We start from the raw sequence: 10,037 nt of genomic DNA on the forward strand, positions 1-10,037 counted from the left end.
CGCGATCGGTCACGAGACACACGAGAGCCAATGACATTTTACAATCAAAGCTGACATAATGATGCAATTGTGCTTTCCTGTAGCTCAGACAGTAGAGCATGGCACTAGCAATGCCAAGGTCATGGGTTCGATTCCCAGGGAAAGCAAGAATTGACAAAATGTAAAATGTGTACCTTGAATGCAATATAAGTCGCTTTGGATAAAAGCGTCTGCCAAATGCATAAATGTAAATGTAAATTGGTCACAAGACGTACAAGAGCCAATGCAATTTCACTGTGAAATCTGACGTAACGTTTCTTTGGGCAGAAATTTTTAAAATTTGAATGTGTTCATGATCTTCGGCGGATGGAGATGCTGATCGCTTTTGAGGATTTTCTTCACACAAATCAATCGTTTGGCCTCGAAACACTTGGAATATTTGTACTTTCTGAATAAATTGCGCCTGCAGTCGCATCTGCCTGTTTTATCCTGTGTTTTATACAAGCGGCAACCTTCCGCAGTTTCTCTTGAAGCCAATACGGAAGTGACTTAAACTGCAGTTCATCGACGGGCCACTAGAGGCTCCAGAAGGAGCAGAATCTCATTGAGCCTCATGTTGAAATGGCCAACTTTACAGCAGAAAAAAACATGTTTACAGTCCGGTACAAATTGTGGTTTTGGTCTATATGTCTAATTTTGCCCTTCATGACGACTTTGAGGGGGGTGAATTTTTTTATAACTCATTCGTTTACATTATATAAAGCCTTAAAGTTCTGCATAATTAAGGGCGTGGCCACTTTGAGGGACATGTGGATAGCCATTTATCTGCTGTCTGTTAGTTATCGCATCACCTCAGCTCCGCCCCTCGTCCCGCCTCTTTGCCCATTTTCTGTTATCCGGGAGTGACGCGCTACCAAGATGGCAACGTCCAGCTCGTCCCTACTTTACACTTCAAAACTGCTCTTCAGAATCCTATGGGTGACGTCAAAGACACTACGTCCATATTTTTTATACAGTCTATGGTTTTATATCATATAATACACAAATGGCTAGGTTTAGGGACGGTTTTGGGATTGGGTTACGTGTTAAACGTGTCTAAATAGCGTAAATACAAAAAGAAAATAACTGTAACTAAAAGTATGCTGGCTGATGAAATTGAGAAACACACTCCAACATGTCATAATGGCAAAATCATAACCCAATATATAGTTTCATCATGACGATAACATTCTGTGTATGACGCCCTGCACGTCGAAAAATGAAGCCTAGGGGTACCTTTAGCGTCTTCATTGTGACGTTGAAGGCATTTGACCATGCTTCAGATTTTGATGCCTTTGGAGTGAGAACGGGTTGCCTATTCACAAAGCACTTTAAGGGCCCAACAGTGCTCTTTCACAGCTGATTTCTAAATTTGGAAGAAAGGAAGGATGGAGGCTTCCTCTTTTTTTCTGCAAGATAATCATGATGATATAATCCAAAGATTCCCTTGTTTAGTTCTGCAATCATTTCACACCACTTCCGTAATGCTCTTCTGCACATTTTTTGAGCAGAACTAGCAAAATTTCCAGAAAAACAGCCAATCAAGTCAAATGAGGCCCAAGTGGAGTCTCAGCCCCCAAAACCTCTTTGTTGACAGGATCCATTCCGATCCCAAAGCCAGCGCACTCTCGCCCAGTGGCTACCTTTTATTCCACTAATGGTGATGAAGATGAATGTGGTGCCAAATGGATTTCCCAACACCCATGCAGAGCGGTAGAGTCACCCTTAAATAAGAAAATAGAAATTTCGAACTCTTTCAAGGCATTTGAATCAATAAATGCATTGTGCACAATGTTGATATTTGGGGATTTGATATTATGCATGATATACAATGAATTCATGTTTTTAGTAGATGGTTTGGGGGTGTTATGTAACTCTCCAGAAGCCTTAAAACATGCCTGTGTTCAGCTTTTTGGCCATCTTAACAAAGACAGTCTGTTAAGATGATAACTGGGTGCATGGACCCTTGGTCTTTGGAGATATGTCAATGCACACACATAGAGGAAGCATTATCCCATGTCCATTATTTGACACCAGAAGTATCTGTTGGTTCAAGGGGCAAGTCTTGCACACATGCACTACATACAGTAACACTGCATTTCATTGGCTACATCCTCCGATCAAGTGAGGAATGCAATGCATGCTATCATATATGCATAATTGTATGACTTAAGTCTGTAATTTGCCGGGTGGGTGTTGACAGGGGCACGAGGGGTCACCTTGCACTGCAGAAAAGCCTCTTCAGTGACCAGATCACAGACAATGCACCGTCTTCTAGTGCAAATGCTTGCCCATGAGATTAGGATTTGAGAGCCTCTTCAAAGAATTCCCGCTTTGCTAAAGCAGTACTTTGCTTTAGCCCATTTATCTGACAATTCTATATTTAAGAATGCTAATAACTGTGTATTTGGAGATCACATAAGCACATACATAAGTCTAATCTCCCTTACGAACAGTGTATGGTTAGAATGGTTAGTTGCGCTGTTGGTAAGAAGTTATAGTGGATATAGAATATGCAAAGTTGCCATGTAACACGCAGTGACTTGGAATCTTTAAAGGGGGGTCTGATGTTATTTCATGCATTCTGACTTATGCTGCCTTCACATGCTATTGGAAAGTTTCCTAGGTAAAAATTGCACATGAACGCCCTCTGATGTCATGTTTACCACTGGGAAGTTGGCGTGCCATAAACTTTAAAGGGGTGATGAATTGAGGAATCAACTTTCTTTTGAGCCTTTGATATATAAAAGTTCATCGTGATATAAGAATATCCTGTAAGTTTCGGTGCTGAAAACGTCCTTGTTAGTCAAAGAAAAGCTTTTATTGACACCAGGCCCAGAAAACGAGACATCTCAGAATATGTTGACCATTGACGTCATAGAATGCAGAAGCGCCGCCTCAAGCCAGCCACCGACTCGTGGAGCTAAACGAGTCGATACCGAGCAATAAACATGCCGGTTCCAGCCCACGTGCGCAAGACATTGCGCGCCTTCTATATTGGATCCGACAGGAACGGTGCAACACACACTTATGTGAGTAAAACATGTTTTTTTATATGTGTTAGTATTGCATTGTTACAGATCGTTTGATATCTATTGATTACATACCTTAGCACGCTGTCACAGGATCCTCTATTTGAAGTGTTATTGCTTAATTCGTGATCAAACTCGGACTTGTAACGTTATGGGCCAGGCCTCGCAACTTGTGTTTTTCAGACAGGCTACCAAAACGTATCACCAGCCTGCCAACGGGCTATCTTAAATAGTGAAATAACATTGCGTGTGTGTGTGTGTGTGTGTACGGTTCGCGTTATATTCACCGATCAGGCCGGCCAAGTAATACAAAAATAACATTGCGTGTGTGTGTGTGTACGGTTATATTCACCGATCAGGCTGGCCAAGTAATACAAAAATAACATTGCGTGTGTGTGTGTGTACGGTTATATTCACCGATCGGGCCAGCCAAGTAATAAAAAAAGAACATGCCAATCAATCGCGGGTGGATGAGAGATGAATAATTGTGTTTGTTTGATAAAGATATTTTGCGAGTCCTGTGAGCGTTTCCCCACACTCTTTCAAAACAATCCCCACATGTACTGAGGGGAGCTGAAGCTCATTAAATATGCAAATCTTATCCAATCCTAGCCGTGGGCATTTACAGTCTTCAGTGCGGCATGCCCTTCAAAACAGAGCGTTTTTCAGAGAGCCTCAAAACCAAGGCAGAAAATAGCCTATTACTTATTAATCATGATGTTTTTGAATGTAAAAACCACGCGATTTTCATAGGTTGACCTCAGACAACAGTATAAAAATTGAAAAAGCCAGTTCATGACCCCTTTAAACATGGTGGCGGGGAATACTACTGCTGTGGCAGGTGTGATTTCATTCGTTTTCCCCCCCAAAACAGCTAGATCGTCTTGTCTTGACATTAATGTAGTGTAGTGCATATTTAGCCTACATGTACGAGTAATCATTTGAAGTGTATTGTATGTTTGATACACAGCGAAAATAGCCTGCATTTGACTGAAATTGCAGAATCTGGAAGGTTTAGTTGTCAGTGCACAGTGCATATGATGTTGGCTTTAATAAGATTTTCCCAATAAATAAGCAAGAATAAACCTGGTGTCCTCCATGATTCCTGTTCATTCCGACAACAAAGCACTTGAATGCAACAAGCTCGTAATCACGACTTCTGAAGTGGGAATTAGGTCATTTCCGATAGCTCGTGAAGGCAGCATTATTTACACTGTTAAAGAGTTGATTCTCATGCTAAACATGGCCAACGTGTAAAAAAACTAGTTGGACGTATGACGGAGTATTTCTGTGCCAAATACACTCCTTCAGGATTCGAACACGTTTTGGAAAGTTTTTTCCGAGTATGGCCCTGTATGATGTCATAAAGGCGGATTTCCTTGAATGGGCACTTCTCCCGAATGAGCGCATGCACATCAACCAGAGCGAGAGCAAGAGCATGTCCATCAACAAGCATCGTTCAGGTTACAGAAGCCATCGGCTTTGAAATCAACAATGTCACTAAAGAAGTGTGTTTCTGGTTGTGAGGGAAAGATAACCTGGTTCAGCTTCCCAAATAACCCAGAGTTAAGGGAACAGTGGATGTGGTTTATAATGGAGCATCGGAGTTCTGCAAGTGTTTGTTTTTGTTTCCCGGTCATAAACCCGCAGGCGGTGAGTGAAACTGCATCAAATGTCTGTGTTTTGTTGAGCAAGTGCATATATTGTAGCCTGACAAGCCAGACCCAGATCAAGATGTTGGGTCTGGGAACACACCATTGGCAGGGCTCAATCCGAGGGGCGGGATAAACGGTTGTCTTTCAAATTCCCTCTGCACGCAATAGGATATTGCTACAACCAACCAGAGCAACGAAAAAGGTGAAGATGAAGCGGAGCAAGTTGATAGATTCAACTTTTGCCGTATCCGGTCGGCAAAACTCCCAACACATCTTCCTTTTTTGATCTTTTCTCATAGAAAAGCGTAACTCCAAGTCTTCCAGAGTCCTGGCCAAAGCCGATTTGAAAGGCCGCTGTTCGCCAGCTTCTTTGTTTACGAGTAGCACGCGGAACCGCCGCAACTCTGCCGTCATTATGTTAAGCCCGCCCACCGACTCTATACACGATGTGATTGGCCTGACCAGAGTTTGTTTTTTCCAGCTCGCGAGCCAACAGAGAGTTGCTTGACTACCCTGAGGCTAGGGTGCATCTAGATTTCTAGGCTACATATAATGTAAACAACACGAACATATAGTGAATCAAAAGTTGTCCAGGGATAATGCCATGATGTATTTCGTGTGTGTGTATGTGTGTGTGTGTGTGTGTGTGCTCTTTAGCTCTGCCCACTGCACTGCCTGCACGAGCTGGGCTATTTTCAGAAAGAATCTGTACAGCGTATCCGTCTTTTATAAATATGATACAACTAAAGACTCTTTGGAGATACGACTACTCTATAGATACTTACTTGGGTTAGTTCACCCAAAAATGAAAATTCTGTCATTAATTACTCACCCTCATGTCGTTCGACACCCGTAAGACCTCCGTTCATCTTCGGATCTGCGTCATATTCTCGCGCATGCGTCGTGGAGGCACACACGGAAGACAAGAACAAGTTGGATAAAGGTGTTATTTAGATTTTTTTTTTGCGCACAAAAACTATTGTCGTCGCATCGTAAAATTATTGTAGAGTCACTGTGGTGAGATGGACTTTGTAACGACATTTTAAGTGCCTTTTATGGGTCTTGTGAGTGTAAATGTACTGAATGCAAATGGAGGCCTATCTGAAGCCTTTCTCAGCATCAGCTTTCAGCAAAAATATCTTCATTTGTGTTCCGAATATGAACGGAGGTCTTACGGGTGTCGAACGACATGAGGGTGAGCAATTAATGACAGAATTTTCATTTTTGGGTGAACTAACCCTTTAAGATTAACATGAGACTGGCAGAAACTGTGTGTGTTATGTACCCTTTAACTTAAAGTAATGAATGGGGTTACACTTTATTTCAATGGTCCTCCCAAGACAGCAACATAGTGTCGGCCCAGATCCGGCCCACATCTGGTATGTGTGGATTCCACATGTGGGCCGGATCTGGGCTATTAGTAGACGGTCTACTTAATATCGGCTAACACTTTGTGTTGATGCTCCCCAACAGACAGTCTACCGACTATAATTAACTTTGCATCTACATGTCAACTTATTCTAGTAACCTGAATCCTAACATAACAGTCTTCTACTCATCCACTAATACTCTAATGAGAGCTAGTTGACATGTAGTTGCAAAGTTACTTACAGTTAGTCGAATGCCTAAAGTGTAGCCATGAAGGGTTATTTTGGCCTACTAGTCAATATATAACCATTTGTCCCCAAAGTCTGACCTCTGATCCAACCTCGATCGTTGAGTTGGGGGGAGGTCACTGTCACACTAAGACCATCTTCGGCTTTGAAGTCTTGACTCCTCTTCAAATCTTTGACATGTGCTAAAAAAATACCCTAGAAATAACAGACACAAAGTTGGGGGGGGGGGGGGGTGTGTGGCTTTTACACCATCAAAATCCTCCCCACCCACTTCCAAGAAAACCCATCAAAAGGAAAGGAAAGATCGAACAAGAGAAAAAAAAATGTTCCCCACTGAAAGGGACCCTTTTCTGAAGGCAGGGTGGCACCACAATAGCCCGTGAAAAGATGGATAGAGTGATTGTCCTGTTTAGTGATCCGCAAATGAAGAGAAACAGGGTCCCGCCGCAGTGCAGGGGTGGCCTGCGTCAGGCCTTCACATGTATTGAAGCCAAGGGCATTGAGAAGAGGAAAAAAAGCCAGCGCATAATAGAGGTCGTTGGAAGAGACGGCACCTCAGCAGCAGGACAGGCCGCCGAGGGCCATGTGAAGACCAAACATAGCAGACAAACCCCCAACACTTCCTCTCCTCTGAACATTTAAGACATACTTTAAATTTAAAATCACAGTCAAGCTTTATTTTATACATAATTCTGTGATGTCGGCTTATTTGAGTTTTTAAAGGAATTTTTCCTGATTTTCAGGGCACAATTGGTTGAGGTTCATCTTGCATAATGCAAATGTCTTGTGGGATCCCATCACCCAATTGTCTTCTGTCCTTCCTTTCTTCCTTTCTTCCATCCATCCATCCATCCATCCATCCATCCATCCATCCATCCATCCATCCATCCATCCATCCATCCATCCATCCATCCATCCTTCCTTCCTTCCTTCCTTCCTTCCTTCCTTCCTTCCTTCCTTCCTTCCTTCCTTCCTTCCTTCCTTCCTTCCTTCCTTCCTTCCTTCCTATCTATCTATCTATCTATCTATCTATCTATCTATCTATCTATCTATCTATCTATCTATCTATCTATCTATCTATCTATCTATCTATCTATCTATCCATGCATCCTTTCTTCCTTCCTTCCTTCCATCCATCCATCCATCCATCCATCCATGCATCCATCCTCCATCCATCATCTATCTATCTATCTATCTATCTATCTATCTATCTATCTATCTATCTATCTATCTATCTATCTATCTATCTATCTATCTATCTATCTATCTATCTATCTATCTATCTATCTATCTATCTATCTATCTATCTATCTATCTATCTATCTATCTATCTATCTATCTATCCTTTGTTTGGTCTTTCATTAGTAGGGTTCAAGCCTTAATTAGGAGTTTCGACACCACCCAAAATTCACACCCTGAACATGGTCATTGAATTTTCCCCAATCATTACCCCCCAATCACATATACACATGCAAACTAAACACACACACACACACACACACACACACACACACACACACACACACACACACACACACACACACACACACACACACACACACACACACACACACACACACACACACACACACACACACACACACACACACACACACACACACACACACACACACACACACACACACACACACACACACACACACACACACACACACACACACACACACACACACACACACACACACACACACACACACACACACACACACACACACACACACACACACACACACACACAGAGGCACACAGGCCATATTTACACATGTGCTAAAGGGGATCAGTGTTGGCTGATTGATCAGGCAGGCCCATTCTCCCAGTCAGGGTTGCCACCGTTCACTTTCTTCTAGGAATGTTGTTTACGTTGTCACCTCCGAAAGGGCCAGATGGAGAATTAGAACATTCAAAGCCAATTAGAATGGAGGAATGGAATCATCCATCTTGTTTTCCAGTCATCCTGACAATGCCATGGTGGTCTTAAATGGATAAGCCATTTGCATTTGGAGTTTTTCGGTGTATTGCAATTTGTTAAATATTGTTGCCATGCTGGGCATGATGTTATATTCTGACATTAACGCGAACCAAACATGATGTGTTGACAACAGATGTGATGCCCTTTATTAGATCCAAAAAGTCGTCTTCCCAATCCATCCATCAGAATATTTCAATCTATCAATAACAATAATCAGTCTGATCACTGTGAGAGAATTGTGAATTCCTCCTTTTGATGTACAGGTCAAAAGTTTGAAAACATTACTATTTTTAATGTTTTTGAATGAAGTCTCTTCTGCTCATCAAGCCCACATTTATTTGATCAAAATACAGAAAATTGTAATATTGTGAAATAATGATTTTCTATTGTAATATACTTTAAAATATTATTTATTTATTTATTTATTTATTTATTTATTTATTTATTTATTTATTTATTTATTTATTTATTTATGTATATTCAGCATAATTCCTCCAGTCTTCAGTGTCACATGATCCTTCAGAAATCATTCTAATATGATGATTTATTATCAATATTTTCCTGAATACTTTTTCCGGGATTCATTGATGAATAAAAAGTGAAAAAAGAAAAGCATTTATTTAAAATAGAAATCTTTTGTAGCAATATACACTACTGTTATTTCTTTCCTTCTTTTTGAAATAAGTAATACTTTTATTCACAAAGGATGTGTTTAATTGATAAAAGGTGATAGTAAAGATTTATATTGTTAGAAAAGATTTCTATTGGGGGACAAAATGCTGTCCTTTTTAACTTTTTATTCATCAATGAATCCTGAAAAAACATCACAGATTTCACAAACTGTTTCCAACATTGATATTAACTGAGTATCAAATCAACATATATTTTACACTGTAATAATATTTCACAATATTACTGTTTTTTCTGTATTTTTGATCAAATAAATGCAGACTTGAACAAAAAAAAACATTACAAATAGTAATTGTTTCCAAACTTTTGACCGGTACTGTATACATATACTATATCAATTAGGACTTTATTGGGGGGAAAATACTAGTTAATAGTGAATATGTGTAGCCTAATCTAAGGTGTGGGACCATAAAGACATTAATTGTATAATATTACACAATGTATACATGCACAGTATGTACACTCTAAAAAATGCTGGGATAAAAACAACCCAAGTTGGGTTGAAAATGGACACGCCCAGCAATTGGGTTGTTTTAACCCAGCGATTGGGATGTTTTAAGCAAACATTTAACCCAACCGCTGGGTTAAAATGACCCATTCATTTGGTTAAAACAACCCAATTGCTGGGTTAGTCCATTTTCAACCCAACTTGGGTTGTTTTTAATCCAGTGTATTGTATAATAATGATCAATGTTAAATTATTTTAAATATGAATATCAATGTAGCTCTGAATTGGTTTCAGATGTTCTCTCCTTAAATGAAATAATCAAAATTAATGAATTAATTTTAAATAAATGTTGCACTCTAAAAAATGCTGGGTTAAAAATAACCCAAGTTGGGTTGAAAATGGACAAACTCAGTGGTTGGGTTGTTTTAACCCAGTGAATGGGTGTCACATGGTGTTTTGGTGTTGGTTCATGTTTCATGTGTTTAGTTCATCAAGTTTACTGTCATGTTTCTAGTTTGTCTTGTCCTTTCAGTTTCCTGGTTTTGTCATGTGATTCCCATGCCCTCATGTGTTGTCCTGTCATTGGTT

This window comes from Gobio gobio (assembly GCF_949357685.1).
Source record: "Gobio gobio genome assembly, chromosome: 2".
Taxonomy (NCBI): domain Eukaryota; kingdom Metazoa; phylum Chordata; class Actinopteri; order Cypriniformes; family Gobionidae; genus Gobio; species Gobio gobio.